At 36.5% G+C, this 16464-nt stretch overlaps 1 protein-coding gene across 14 annotated transcripts in view; it reads right to left on the bottom strand.

Moving 5' to 3' along the window:
* The window catches only part of FRMD6 (FERM domain containing 6), a 78946-nt gene that overhangs the window by 41585 nt on the left and 20897 nt on the right, over positions 1–16464 (bottom strand). The gene's annotated exons all lie outside the window — the stretch shown is intronic.

Raw genomic sequence — 16464 nt, 5'->3', positions numbered from 1 at the left:
TCACTTTAATTGATCTCTCTACAACATTTATCCTGGTTGTTAAGCCCTCCTTACAACATTCTTCTTAGTTTTTATAGCTCTGTCTCTCCTGCTTCTTTAACCTAATAATGCATACTTGATTTTTCCATTTATTATTTCATAAGCCAATTAATACACAGATAAAACAAGACTGTATATATCAAACCATGTTTGTATAGAAAAAATGGATTTTGGATGCCTCTCATATCTAATTAGTTGTATTAAACATATTAACTGTATTGTTTAACTTATCAGGTCTTTGACATAGAGAATTTTGTTTGCAACTAATAGAAATTTTATCTCCAATTTTCAATAATTACACCCATTATTTCTGTTTTATGTCTCATTGCATTAGTGAGATCTTGCAGAATAATTTTAAAACAGTAGTGGGTATTTTCTACTTTTAATGGGTGTGTCTAGTATTTCATATATTGTTGCTAATAGAACACTATTCAACCAAGACAAGTCAAGACTAGTTGTCTGTCAAACCATTAGTATTTATATTATTCCTTTCCAGCTACATTTGTAGGATGTAAAAGACTATTTCCAGGAATATGGAACTGTTTTACTAGGTGGAGAGTATATATAACCATACAATTTTCACAGAAAATACATTAATACTCACATAAATCAAAGCATAAATGAAATAGAATCTTGGCCGATTTGCTTAAGGTTAAATGTATAACTCTTATCAGCAGGAGGGGAAAGAATATATTCTTAGATACTTGGCACATTTAGAAAACATAATCTAGTATTCTTCTTAAAGAATAAATAAAACATCATTTACAAGGGAATTACTCGAAACTAAAACAAATGGTAATCATATATACGGTACTTCATTATTAGGAAGGTGGCTAAAAGCCCATTTAGAAGTATTCTGCTTTTCTTAAAGAATAATAATCATCTCAGGTTATAGCCAGTACATCACCTCATGGGGTCATCGGAGGCCTGTGCTATCGTTCTCACTAGGATGGATGGTTAACCCATGTGTTCTAGGACCACAAACTATGCCCCAAGCTACTCATCCATCTTGAAAAAAAAAAAGACGCATGCTTTTCCTTCAACAATTCCAAAGCATCAGTTGGAGGACCAGCGTTGGCTGCATCAGAATCACCTGGGTGTTTGTAACGAACACAGAATCCTGAGCAGGTATTCTGGCATTTCTATTCATACAGAATCTCCAGGGTCAGAGCTAGGTATTTCTGATGTGTAGCAACAGACGGAAACCACCACTTTACTTAGCAGAAGGAAGGGACTGAGCAGAGGGCTGAATATAATACATTGGAAAAATATCTTAAAGATAGAGAATTGGGAAAAAGTAATATATGTGAATATCACATCATCTTTATAATAGAAAAAAAAAGGTCCTCAACATTGTCAAAGGTATGAATTCCTAAAACAGGTCAAATTTGTGTGCTCAAAACATTTTCCTGAAAAATGTTACTAGGTGGTACAGGGATAAATAGGTTTGCAAAGTACTGTACCCTATATATGTCCTCTCTTAGAAATCAGAAAGTGTTAAAGGCTCTGAGAAGTGTTGCAGGCAACTTCTTATATTTAATGCAGTATATCCCAAACTTACTTGAGCACACAATACTTTTTTCCCCCAAGGCATATCTATTAAGGTCCTATAGAACAATATTCTTAGGCATACCATTTAGAGATACAATTCTAAAATGATTTTATCAAATGTTATATTTCATAACAAAATTTTCCCCTATATATTGATATATTCCAACTTAGTCTTCCTTTTTGCAATATAAATCTTTTCAAGAAGAAATTATAAGCTTTGATTAAATGCATCTTAAATTCAAACCCTTAAGTAATACTCATCCCAGTGTAATTCTTATTTAAATCTATACTTCAAATTGAGCTAGTCCTATAATTTTTCACTTCTAATTAAACCAATTAAAGCAGGGTATGTCTACTGACCTACTTTCCAGAATTTAAAAAATAAACTAGAAAAAAATATCTTCTGAGCTGTGGGATGTTTCCAGAGCTTCATTAAAATAACTTGAAATTTTCATTTGGGTACAATTTTTGCTTATTTTATGGCTCAAATATGCAGCACAAAAGATGACTGGAAGAGGATTATTGAAGCAAATTTAATAAAAGCAGAGTCGATATGAAGCAGCACTGCTTCATTGCTGCTTTTTCTGCTTTGAGGATGGCAAACTAGAAAAGCCCTTAAAGAAAGAGTTTAAGTTTTTACTTTACCCAAGACAGCATTAAAGCTGATTAAAAGGCTCCACTGAAATGGCAAAATAGCCATATCTCTAATATGCGCCAGTATAAAACTTAATCTTAAATTGGGCAGTCCTGGGGAAAAGAATTAGATTAAATTTATACCAATTTGAATTCTAGAAGTCAGCCTCACAACAGCCATTGGCTACTTATTTTGTGTCCTAAACTAAATCTCAACTCAGTCCCAGGAGGACACATTTCTTACTACAGGGCAACCCTTTCCTGCCCAATGATCTTAGGATCTATTATCTTCGAAGGGTAGACCATGTGGTAGTAACATTTTCCAGGGAACAAAAAAAAAATCAGTTTTAATAGTGATCAAACCCCACCCAGCCTCTTTATTTATTAATATCCAACTTACAAAAACAATATGTTAAGCTATACAATTCCCCCACTGGAACTTTAGGTGCACATTATTATAAGCTCCTTATTTCCTGATAAGTCCCAATGGTTACAAAATTACTCCATTTCTTTTAAGAATCAGGAAGCCACCACCCATGGGCATTCAATACTGATTGTCATTTTTAACAAATTGTGGGAAATAAGCTTTAAAACTGGGTCACTACCCCTGAAAGTATGCAGTTTCGTTATAATGTATCAATACTGATTTGTTAGTTGTGACAAATATACCATAATCATGTAAGATGTTAGCAACAGGGGAAACTGGGTGCCGGTGTGGTATACAGAAACTCTCTATACCACCTTTGCAACTGTTTTCTGAATCTAAAACTAAGGTAAGTATTTTTTTAATTTTAAAATTAAAAGTAGGTCACCAGAAGTTTCCTACCCACATAATATAGTCTCATTTTGAATGTAGGCAAAGGAGGATTTTCAATTCTAGGACTGTCTCTAAAAAAGTAAAAAGCTGGTAATTTGTTAAGATTACTGTAAGCGAAGCATGACTAAGTAGGCATGTATCAACAGTCAATATGGTATCTTCATCACCTAACAAAAACAAGGCAAAAATTTATCTTGGAAAACTGGATTGTAGAGAATCCTATCTTCTAATTTAATCATCACACACTTATATAGCTCGTGTTACACACACAGTACGGTAATATTTATTTGCTGAAAAGCAGAATACAAAAGCATTAGATACTCCCCCTCCACCTATGAGTTCACCATCTAGTTAAGGACACATCACACTGCCAAGAAGCTTAAAACGATAATATTGTCCCGATTTCTAAGAGCACACATACTCTGATGGGCAACTCTCATGCCAACCTCAAAGGAAGACATAATGGATAACAGTATTAAGTACACAAATACTGTGCTATGAATACTGTAGCTAAGATCATTCTGGAATAAACTGTATCATCTTTAATGTATAGTATCCTATCCCAAAAGTGATATCAAAATGTCTTTAGTAAAATGAGTTCTGTTTTTGTTCATTCTTTCATTCAACACCTACTGTCTGCCAAATGTTGCTGTATGTGCTGAGTATACTAACAGCACTAACAAAAATACCCTGCTCTAATAGAAACAGACAATAAGCATATGATATAGATGGTGATATGTACTATGAAGAAAAATAAGCCCAGAGTACTTGATAGAGTTGATGGAGATATGGTTGTGGTGTGGATGCTATTTCATATAGGGTAATCAAGGGAAGCATCTCTAATGAGTCAATATTTAAGGAAACATCTAAATGAAGAAAGAGATGTAATTTCCTTCCATCTGTCTATCCATCCATCCATCCCAGGCAAGAGTTTTCCTTGCCAAGATTCACTTACTGTTCAGAAAAGGCAAAATAATAATGCTAATGATAGCTAGCATTTACTACAAACTTACCATGTTCCAGGCACTGTTAGGTACTTATGGTATGTTAAGGAAACCTGCAAACTCACTCTCATGCTTCCCATTCAGAGGTGGGATCTATTTCCCCTCTCCCTGGATCTGGTCTGGTGCTGTGACTAACTCATGCTCAGTAAGAAGTTGTTCCTTGTGTGGATAATCTACTTATGCATTACTCCTTGTAAGTACTCCTCAGTTGTCTGTCTCCTCTACTCAGCTCTTCTCAGAAGAGGGTCACTTCACTAGCTACATATTTTGCTTAATCTCCAATGACAGGCACATAGTATATGCTCATTAAATGTTAGCTGTTTGGCTTCCTATACATGAAGATTCTACTGAAGGGTTTTTTAAACTTGCCACTACTGACATTTTGGGCCAAATATTCTTTTTGGTGGGGGGCTGTCCTGCACATTGTAGGATGTTCAGCAGCAGCCCTGGCCTCTACTCACTAGCTGCCAGGAGCCCCTCTCCCATCAGTTGTAACAATCCCAAATGCCCTCAGACATTCCAGAATGTTCTCTGGGGGCAAAATTACCCATGGTTGAGAACTAGTGCTCCACAGGTTTCCATATAGAGACACTATGGGCTACTTTTTACCATCCAGCTGTTTTTTATTTAATAATACAATTCTTACTAAATACATATTTTCCAGCTAAAGATTAGCAACTGAGTGCTAAACTCAGAAATCTGGCTTGAACTTTAAAGACAATTTTCAACCTCTTGAATGTGTGTGGCCTCTGGCTTTGGAATAGCTTTGAAGTGTAACTTCTTAAAACTTAAATATTTAGTGCAGTATACAGCCAAACTTCTCACATAAATACACTTCCACAATCCCCACCTGCTTGTTCCTGAAGAGTCCTTTATTTTGATAACAGTACCTGAAAATATAAAATCTGACCTGGAAACAACTGACACCTAATTTTTAATTTGCTTGCATACTCTGTACTATGAGGGTTTTTTTTTTAAGGGTCATTTATTTATTTAAAAACAAAACAAAACATTTAGGAGCCATAGATTTACTTTTCTCACTTAAGGTGAGACGTAAACTGAACACTCTGTTTCATGGCCTGTTTTACAGTTACCATTTTACCTATAAAGAAAGTAGTTGACATCTATCAACCATCTGGAGCCAAATACTCTGGAAAGAACATCAGATTCTTTGTTGCCGTCTCTTTCCTACCTTCCAACCATTGCTCTGGTGGATAAATGAGGCACTGTGGAAAGGCTAAGATCGCCTTTGATATGGCTTAACCTCATGTTTAGAGACGATACAAACAGATTACTGATTAAGAAGATAGATTTAAGGGTTAAATAACCCTTTCTCAAATCAGTCAAATCTGGATCTTAATCTGGATTCCACAACACCTGCTGTGTGACCTTCGGTAAGTTACCTGATCTCTAAATCTGATTCTTCATCTGTAACATCTGTAGTATTGGCCGCCTAAGATTATTGGAAGGGTTAAATGAGATAATGGATATAAGTATTAGCTATCAGGTTATTTGGGTGGGAAAGATTGTTCATTAAAATAAGAGTCAAAGCCAGGCACAGTGACACACATCTGTAATCCCAGCACCTTGAGAGGCTGAGGCAGGAAAATTTCTTGAGGTTAGGAGTTGGAGACCAGTCTGGGAAACACAGCGAGACCCCATTTCTACTAAAAAAGTTTAAAAAAAAAAATAGCTGAGCATGGTGGCACATGCCTGTAGTCCTAGCTACTCAGGAGGCTGAGGCAGGAGGATCACTTGAGCCCAGGAGATGGGCTCAAGTCATTGCTGCAGTGAGCAATGACTGTGCCACAGCACTCCAGCCTGAGCAACAGAGCAAGGCTCTGTCTCAAAACTAAAAAAAATAAAAACTAGTCATGAGTTGCCAGGTCATGAGAAGGAATATCTACAACTGATTAATAAAAATACACTCATACAGAGATCTAGGCCTCAGAGCCAGATGTAGCAAATGAGCTAAACTTTAAGAAGTCTACTTTTGGGTAGGGAAGTTAAGCGTATTGTTGGTTGTAAATGGAAAAGTGGCATTATATTAAGTGGTTACTCCTTTGAAATTTTATGTACTGAAAGACAATGCATATGGGTGTATGGGTTGAAATGTGTGCTGGCTGACCAAAGAATGGAAGGTAGAGGACATCTGTTTTAGTCTGCCTGGCACCATCTTTCCAGTGGGGCTATTGATCACAGTGTGTTGTCCCCACCCTGGCTGATGGGGGTGATGTAGGAGAGGGATGTAACTCAGAGCTGGCCAAACAGGGTTCATTCTCCAACCACAGTGCTTGGTCTAAATGCATGCTGAACATGTAACCCAAGCAAAACCAGAATTCCTCCATGAAATTTGTGATATAAACGCTGGGAAGGAGAGAGCTGCTCTTCTTTTTGTATTGCTCTTTGTGAAAATAATATGAGCCTGGAGTTGCTGGCAATCATCTTTGATGCCACATGGTAAGAAATCTCCTGAGAAGGACATCATCACAGAGGAAAGAGAAGCTCAGAAAGAATCCTGATTGCATCATTTGAACTGCTGCATCTAGCTATCTGAAGCCAGAAACCATCCATAGAAATTCTCATATAGTGAGCCAGCAAGTTATCTTAAGCTAATTACGTTAATTCTGCCACTTGCAACAGAGTAAGTCCTCTCTAATACAGATAATCCAAACAAGAAGCTGACTGACTGCTTGATACATTCATTCATTAATTCACTGTTTCCTATCTCTGGCTACACCAACATTGATATTTACTTTACTTAAAAAAAAAAAAAACTGCTCTAAGTTTTAAAGTTTCTCTCCAATCCAAAAAAAGGAGAATAGTCACTATTCACCATAAGCAGAGAAGACCAAGAAGATGGGGGATAAAATCTGAGTAGCTGAAAAATTTAGGTGGTTGAGTTAAAATAATAGTAAATTATTATTTCACCCAATAATCCCACTTACAGGGAATATATAAGTAGAAAATAATTCAAAATAAATCACTAACACAGTAAATAATTTATGGAAATAATGCAAAATTCATTTAAGGCAAACAAAGCATATTGGGCAATTAATAACAGTAATTTTCAGCAACAAAGGAACATCTCATCTTGCATACTAATGTGTGGGTGAATAGTCCTCTTATTAAAGACCACAATGTGTTTTACAGAATCACGCTGAATATGCTTTTATTGTATTGTACATTTGTAACAAATTAGAGTAGCTGTAAAAAAATGCTTTTACTGCAAACAAAATAACTGGAAAGCATGGTTGACATGTAATTCGAAAATTGATCAGTAAACAGTGTAATCATAGCAATTTTAGTAAAAATAGCTTTAATGTGAAGCATATTTTATAAATTTGGTAAGGGGAAAACCATTAAGCTAATTACCAAATGCAAGCTAAGAAACTGTAATCTGACTGTAACATTATTATACTATACAATTGTAAGTGGCTGTGTATGTCACTTGAAATGCAGGCTAGTTGTTGAATCAACAGAAAGGCTAAGTTTTGAAAGAGGAAATACTGTATAGCAGTAGGCAGTATAATAGGCTGTTAAGAGCTTGGACTCTGGAGCCAAACAGCTTGGGTTTGAACCCAAGCTCGGATACTTCCCACCTGGGTACCCTTGGGCAAGTCTCTGTACTTCTTTGTATCAATTTTGCTCACCTTTGAATTGAGATTCATGTGAAGTTTATTAAATGGGTTACTCATATGTGAAGCACTTTGAACAGAGCCTGATATACAGTATGTGTTACTGTATTTACTAGCAAGAAACATAACTGGCTTCATATCATGGAAAGCAAGTGGAAGCACTGTTGTTTGCAAACATGTAGTGGTCACTATCTACGCTATTTTATCATATCTTGAAATCTAAATAAATGGTGTTTTTCTCCTGTTGGCAGCTAACGGATTGTTTAACTTCTGTATTTAACCAATGAGGTTAACCTCGGGGTTAGGAATAAAAAAAGAACCTTCCAATTAAAGTGGACTTGCATTGGTGCCAAGTAATGCTCATCATACTCTAACGAAAAACATTATGTGGCTAGTACTCAGCTATAGAAAAGGGAGAATATAAAAAGACCAGCAAAGAACTTTCTATTGCAATAAAGAGAAAAATTAGTGAAATTGAATCATAAGCTGTGGTTAGCATTATAAATCACTGCAACCAATTTGGCTTTTTTTGTAGTAAGAGTCATAGAGATGTTCATACCTTTTCACCCAATAATCCCTCTTGCAGCGAATGGATAAGAAATAATTCAAACAAAGCATTCAACATTTCTGAACAAAAGTACTCACTAAAGTGTTATTTATCAAAGTAAAAAATGAGCAAAATCTAAATAGGGAAAAGACAGGAACAGATTAGTAAATTATAGTATATAAAAAATAACATCAATAATAATAAACGTTTATTGAGCACATCATCCCCTAAATCACAAATACCCACTATAGCCAAAAATTACCCTTTCACTATATAATTTTAGAATAGGACTAACAGGAATAAAGAAAGCTGCTAAATCAAAGAGGAAAAAAACAGCAAGAAAAAGATCATAAGTATTCTGTTAGTCAATGAATAAGCATAAACCAACTGGTATTTGAGAACTCTAGCACTTGTTAAAGTGTAGTTCATACATATTTGCCTCTCAACACCATTTCTAAATTTTAGCCCTTAGACAGTTTATACTCTTTCAAGAGTCAAAATTAATAGAGTAGAAACAATAGGAAGTAATACAACTACATCTTAAATTAAATGCTAAACTGTGCAGTAAAATGAAGGCTGTGGGATTTGAGAAAAGGCTGAGAACTGGGAGGAGCATGGCATTCAGGAAAGATTCCATGAAGGGAGGTTAACGGCATGTATGTTCTGGGGAGAAGAAAGAATTGCAAGGGTGGGAAGTAATACAGATAAGGGCCCTAGTGGAGAGGCCTAGGCCTGGGCCTGTGCTGCTGCCCCATGCAAACTCAGACTGAACAGATGAGAAGCCTGGTTACAGAGCCTTCTCCTGAAATATAAGGCTTTTCTTCAGTACCCTGAGAGGCTTCCACCAAGATTCGCTTGGATGGCACACAGCATCGTACACCACGGACTGTTTTTCAAAGTTTTGTTCTTTGTTAACTCAGCCAATGAATCGCCTTCTCTAGCTTTAACCGAGGTTTTGTACCCTGTGCTGTTTGGACTCAACCCTTCCCCCTTCTTCTTTGGCATTATTTTCTGCTACCACCATACTCACGCTATTTATTTGATTACAGAGGCAAAGCAAAGCCTAATGATAATAGGTACTTGGGAAAATGAAATTATCACTTGTCTTACATTAGAAATTAAAAACATATTTCTCCAAAGCACAGGTCTGGTATATCCTTCCTAAACTGAACAGTAATAAGCATAATTCTGTTAATCAACTATTACAATGAAGCCCATAAAAGAAGTGATGGGGATCTTCAAATATCTCAAAAAGCCTGATAGAAATGGCATATTTTCCCACAATAATATCTCAAGGGAAATTAAAAGATCTTTCACTTAAGTAATATTAGTATTATTTTCAGGCACTTATTTTGATAGCACACTTAGCTTTACATGCCAAAGCAAAAAAAAAAAAAAAAAAAAAAGAAAACAAATGACTTAATTTGTTTTGACAGACAATCTTTCCAAACATTAAGCCTAAGGAAGGTGGGGGAAATGACAAATGAAAGTGATCCTCAATGACTGAAAGGTTGGGAAAATTATTTGCTCTCTCTGTATTATTTGTTCTCTCTCTATATATGCTACATATGCATTATATATATGCATAATATATATTATATATAATATGCATCATACATATATAGTATGCATTATATATAGCAAATATATACATCTACACACATGTGTGTATATTTTTATATAATCTTAGTAAGAAAAAAAATCCTTCCTTTTGTCTAGTCTTTTTAACAGCTTTCTTCTCTACTATACAACCTCACTGTGTTCTCACCTAAATTTTTAAATGTTCTCTGTCTTGTCTCATTCCTTAAAGCCATCCCCTACAATGCTGCCAGGGTGACCTCTTAAATTGCATATCTGATCATACATATCACACCATTGCTCACATTCTTTAACAGTTCAGCACATCCACAGGACAACACCTAACACTAAAGCACAGTAATCCTTCACCATCGGGTCCCATTCCTCCTCAGTGTGAGTATTTTCCAATTCATGTTCTGAATTACTGCAGTTCTTTTCCTCACGGATCCCTGAACAAGTCTTGCTTTCATACTTCTATGCTTTTGACCATGCTGTTCCCTCTGCCTAGAATATTATCCCTTGCATATTATCCCACCCACCCACCCACTCCAAAAGAACATAATGAAATCACAAAATATCTTCATTCTCCCTGGAAACTCAAGATGCTGGTCTGTGAAGCATGCCTCCACATTCCTAGGCAACTCAGCAGTTTTTCTCCTGCTCCCCATGGAGGACTGGAGTCTCCTCAAGGGTAGGCTGTCAGCATCCTTATGTCAGTAATGCCCAGGGTAGTACTGGCTCTGTATAGGTATCCAGTAGGACTTGTTAAATACACTATTCAGACTTACCAGAAATGTGAATGAATCCCTAGCAATTAAGTTAAAAATTATGTTCCTTTACGACACACTTTTCCCCCACAATGGGAGTCAGCGTTGGTCAGAGCTTCTTGAATATTTTCTGCATATTAGTTATAGAGGAAATGTGTACATTTCTTCTTGTCTCCAAATTTAGTGGACATAATGTGAGAATACGATCCTCCAACACTGTCCACAAAATAGTTTCTGCAAAAGTCTCCATGTGTGTCAGGTTAAGCCAACTTATGTGAAAGCAAACACATAAGGAGACACACTGTTTGGGACGCACTAAGTTGCAAGTACCAAAAATATCCAACTCAAATCTGGACTCTGAAGCCAAACTGCCTGGGTCTGACTCTTAGCCAGCTATTTATTAATACTAACTGTATGACCTTTGACAAAGTCTCTTCACCTCTCTATCTCAGCTTCCGTATCTGTAAAATGGAAATTATAACAGTACATACTTTATAGGGTATTATAAGGCATATGGTAAGCACTAGATAAGTGTTAACTATTAGTAAACAACAGGACTAGTTAAATAAGCGAAATTTATAAATAGAGTAACTTGGAGCCTAAAGTGAAATGGGTGGCCCCACAGGTGGTTTGATGTGATGGCTCACATTGTCATACACAGAACCTAGTTTCTCCTGGCACCCTGAAATCAGCTCCATCTTAAGGCTGGCATCTCTCAGAGTGGCCAAATCAACCAGAATGTGGAAGGAAACAAGAATACTGAATCTCTACCTGACTGGAGAGTTCACAAGTCCTTCAGCACTGAACAGGGGCAGGGAATAGTTGAACTAGCCTAAGCCACCTAGGGCCCACATCTAGATCTGGCGGTGTGTTAACTTCCCCTGAAGTACACGGACATCAAAACCAAAATTTGGGTACCTATGGGAAGCTAGGGGATAAGAGAAGATGTTAGATAGGCAACCAACAAGAACAAAGGCAATGGTAAAATTCATGAATTTTAAACCACAGAAACTATTTTCACAGCCATCTGTATTCAAAAGTCATATCAGGTTTAGCAACCAGGCACAAAAATTCCTTTCAACCAAGATGAATTTCTAGCATGACATCGCCAACAAAAAGTGCTGTTCTCAGGGAAAATCCTCCAACTTAGAAGCATCTGCTTCTAATTTCCACAATGAAATCTTTGATTCCCTCATTCATGGGACTTGCACTCAATTCCCTCTGACACAGGAACTGCAGTTTTCTAGATAATGACTTTGCTGTGAAATTCTCATTATCTAGTAGCAATATATGAATCTTAACATTAACTTTACTTATTTTCCCCTGAAATACTTCTTCCCAAAGAGAGCATAATGCCCCTAACAAAGATTGAACTAAATATTTGAGAAGTTGCTAGCTTTCTGGTAACATTGCAAAAGGATTTTCTATGTCATTACATGGCTCCTAACGACAAGGAAATGTACAAGCTAGAAACGCAAAGGCCCACTGACAACAGACTAAACAAAATATGGTACATTAAAACAATTAAGCAGTGAAAAATCATGAACTACAGCTACACATTAACAAGTGCGAATCTCAAAAAACAACATTAAGGAAAAAAGCAAGTAACAGAAGAATACATATGACAGATTACAAATAGAAAGTTCTTATGTTCACATGTCAGGTTCAAAAAGAAAAAAAAAGTTCAAAAATAAGCAAAACTAATGAATGATTCATTTAGGGATACATATATGTGTGATAAAACTAAAGAAAGGCAAAGGTATGATTAACTTCAAAATTGTAATGTGGGGGAGGCTGGAGGTAGGATGACATATTCAGAAAGCAGCAGAGAACTTCAAAGGTTCTAGAGAAATTTTTTTCATAACTTGGTAGTGAATACAATGGTGTTCTTTCATCACTATTATTGTTTAAAATGTACAAACATTACAAACACTCTTCTATGTGTATATTTCACAATTCTGTAAAGCACATCAGAAGTATTGAGGTTGAAAATGCTGTGAATAATCACATACTGATAATTAAACTTTAAAAAGATACATAAGGCAGGACAAGTATGAAATGCTGCTATAACTGCCTGCGCTACATTTCACAAAAGATGAATCCATTACGGATCCTACGCAGAGTTTAACTACCATGTAACCACCATGTACCACATACTTAAAAAATGTTATTTCACTTACTACACAGTTTGTTTCCAGGGATCTGAAACTAAGAAAAGCCTTAGAGCTCCTAGTATTGTTAATGAATTCTTGTAATTTTTATAATTTAGTGACAGGTATAAAATAATTTCTGAGTTTCTATCTATTCCTAACTGGAAACAAATGTAACAAAGTGCAATCAAATGAAAAATTTATCACTGTATCAGATTTAAGAGATGACTTAATCCAACCTTTTAAGTTTACAGGTTAAGAAACTGGCACTTTGAGAGAATGTGCTGGCCAAGATGAGAGTCAGCTGTAGGACCCTGGTGTGCTTTTCCTTAATGGGATTTTTCTTCCTAAATTATATTCCAAAACTCCCATGGGTAAAAAACAATTTAGCTTAATCTAGTATCTTTTCAGAAAGTTCATATTTTATATTTTTAAACAGAAAGTTAGGAAACGTGCTAAAATAATTTACTAAATTAAACATACCCAAATGCTAATAAAACCTGCCTTTTACCTTGATACCTTTCATTATATGTGAAAAATTTTATGAAGCCAGAAAAGGGCTTTGGAGATTCTAGATTTAATTTTTACCCTACATAATTACGGGGCTAAGATTATGTTGTTACCTAGACACACTCAAAGCAGCAGCATTTGCTGTGGGGACACCCACAGAGACACACACACACACACATTGTACATGTGCAGAATGATGCAAAGTGAGGCTCCAAGGCCAGGTACTCTTTAAAGTAAAGAAGATCAAAAGCACAACCTACAGACTTCAAATTAAAAAATTTATCTGGACAATCGAACAAGACTTTCTACTGCTACAAAAGTCCTTGTTTAACACCCCCTTGGGGGATTTTGCAGTGATTACACAAGCTGGAGACAAGTTGCTAAATAAACTTAAAAAGACAAAACATTATACAGTTTTAAAAGCCCTTAAGAGAAATGATAAAAATGTTTCTTTTATATATGGCTTTATTATAGTTTCACACCATATTTACCATTGTCATTTTCATGTACAGATTCTGTCTCCAACACATTAAAAGACACTTCTATCCTAACAAAGCCTTCCATTAATCAGAGATCTACAGTTCCCCTGTGGAGTCACCAAATCTTTAGCCAACGTGCTCTAAGGAGACCAAGGTGCCTTCTGTTATTCCATAGAAACATGGATCCAAGACTGCTAAGGTAGCTGTCAGGAACATAACTGGGAGCTAGGGATGGCTGTATCCTTCATGCTTTTCCCAGGGGAATCTTCAATCAGAAGCCGGCCTCTGCTACTGTCACCCAGTGTTTCATTCTCTTAGCTTACGTCTAGAAGATAACTACCATGAATCTGCCAGTTACACCAAGTGTGGAATCTCATTTTCAGTGGTACTTACCTATCTAACAACATTCTATTTCCCATATGCCAATTCGCAGGCATTATTTCTGTAACTCTTCTCAACTAGAGTTTTGAAATAATATACAAACCACGGTCAATTCAATTATTATCCATCTATTCTAAAAGAAATAGAAATAAAGCCACTTAACAGTGAACCTCTCTGGTCTCTCTGGTGTGTGAAGTCAACAAAATCCAGGAATGAGTCACTGAAGAGCCCAGTCCAGTCACCTCCATTTGACCTACCTATTTACTGGATCATCTGGTTGTTCGGTGCGCGTCCCCCTCCATATTACCAAAAGAGAACATTCCTTCTCACAATAATCATCCTCTGATGCTTTGAGAGAGACTTAAAGTATGCTTTTTAAAGGGTGTGGGGGAAGGAAACCAGAATTACACCTTACCCTACACAAATAGGGTTAATCTTCCATGAAAAATGGAACCATACCTCAACTTTGAAGGTTACAGTTAAAAAAGAAAACCCCAAATCAATCAAACAAACAAAAACCAGAAACCACCCTACCTCTGCTCAGCACTGCTTTTTCATATGGCTCTAATCATACTGGAAAGGCAGAAGTACTGAGACTGACCCATAAACATTTATCCTGGAGAAACCCAAGGAGCAGACTATTCCAAGTCAGCAAGCATGGCAGGACCACTGCTCAACACAAATGGCTCACTGTTGCCTCTTACTCGCTCAATCCTACCCTAGAAAAAGACTATATATTGCCTACAATTAATTGCCTTGGAATCACCTTATCTCTGATTCACAGGCAAAATCATTCAAGTATTTAAAAAGCACTCATCGAGAGGAGTGCCTATATTCCTTCATGACTTTCACGTTTGGAAGAATGAATGAAGAAAACACGGTGTTGCTCCTCATAGTGGGCTTTCTAGGAAAAGTTGGGTTCTTTTTTTCAGATATAAGATTTGCAAAGTTGTAAATCTATTGGATTTTTACCTTCAGTACAAGTTTCAATAACCAGGAGACAAAATCCTGAAACTCCCTCTAATGAGTCTTTCTTTCAAAAGCATCTTCCAATTGAAAGTCATCTGTCTAGGATTTGGAAATTATTTTCTCCAAGAGTAAAAGTCGTGATGTTTCCTAAGCTTCCATGTATAATAACTGAAAACTGTAGCTGAGGTCTAAGTTATCCACTTTAGTGAATAAAGCAATTAAAAGCAAAGATTCTGATAATAAAAAAGAAATATTTCCTTTCAGACTCTTGTCACATGCACCACAAACTCTGGACAATCTACAAACTTCCACTGGCAAGTGATTACTTTCAAGGACCATTTCTCAGAATAAGTATAAAAAGCACCATATTCCACACATAATTATGCAAAAGATGCCTCTGTACTTTTTTTCCCCTCCACATTTTTCAATGCGTTTCTTCCAGTTTTGGGGAGTTTTGAAAAATAACCTGTTACATCCAGGAACTTTCAGTTCTTGTCCATCAAATATTAATTGCTGTAGGAATGGTCCTCTGCCATAAACAACTAGAAAAGTGGATAAAACACATCAAATGGTTTTTAGACACTGAAGGAAAACAAACTAGGTGAGCCTAATGATTCCCCAAACTTAATGACTGGAGGCAGTTTTGGTCCACAGTGAGGAAAGGAATCCAAAAGGAACTGAGAAGATTCCCTGAATTGAGAAGATAAAGAGAAAAGTTTGGGAGGCAGAGGCAGCTAGAATTTGGGGGGCAGCACAGAATCCCAAAGAGGAAGTAGGGGAACCCAGAGAAAGGTCCAAAGATCTTCAGAGAGGTTCTCCTGGTACATTGGCTAACTATTGATCTGTGCTAACGTGGAAAAAAAACTCCACAAGGCAGAGGAAAGAATCTTCGACAAGCAATAGGTCAAACAATTCCTACAGCTCACATAGAGCTGGGCATAGTTCTCATTCCCACTAGCCAGAGGAGAAACCCTTTAATATTTATGGCATCAGATAGGTTAGTGTGAAGGATATCACCTCAGTAGGCCAAGTAAAGCTTCAGTCTGAAGGCTGCCCTGAACCAACTCTAAAGAAGATTAAAAGCAAGCCTCAAAAGGATCAAACTGGGCCCAAGTAACTTACCTACATGGTGAATAAAGTCCAGACTTCTTAAAGCCCAAGTAACTTACTTACATGCTAGAATAAGGTCCAAACTCTTTAATGCCCAAGTAACTTATCTACACTTATCCTCCGTGAAAAATTGAACCCAATGAACGGGTTCATTCATCCTTCTAGAATAAAGCCCAAACTGTCAAAATCCAGCACCCAATAAGACTATTATGAATAATTTTACATTAATAAATTCAAAAACATAGATAAAATGGACAAATCTGTTAAAAGACAAACTTCCAAAGCTCATTC

Source organism: Gorilla gorilla, chromosome 15 (assembly GCF_029281585.2).
Source record: "Gorilla gorilla gorilla isolate KB3781 chromosome 15, NHGRI_mGorGor1-v2.1_pri, whole genome shotgun sequence".
In the NCBI taxonomy this organism is placed as follows: Eukaryota; Metazoa; Chordata; class Mammalia; order Primates; family Hominidae; genus Gorilla; species Gorilla gorilla.
The sequence above is the reverse complement of the archived record's forward strand: the minus strand, read 5'-3'. Positions and strand labels throughout refer to the sequence as shown.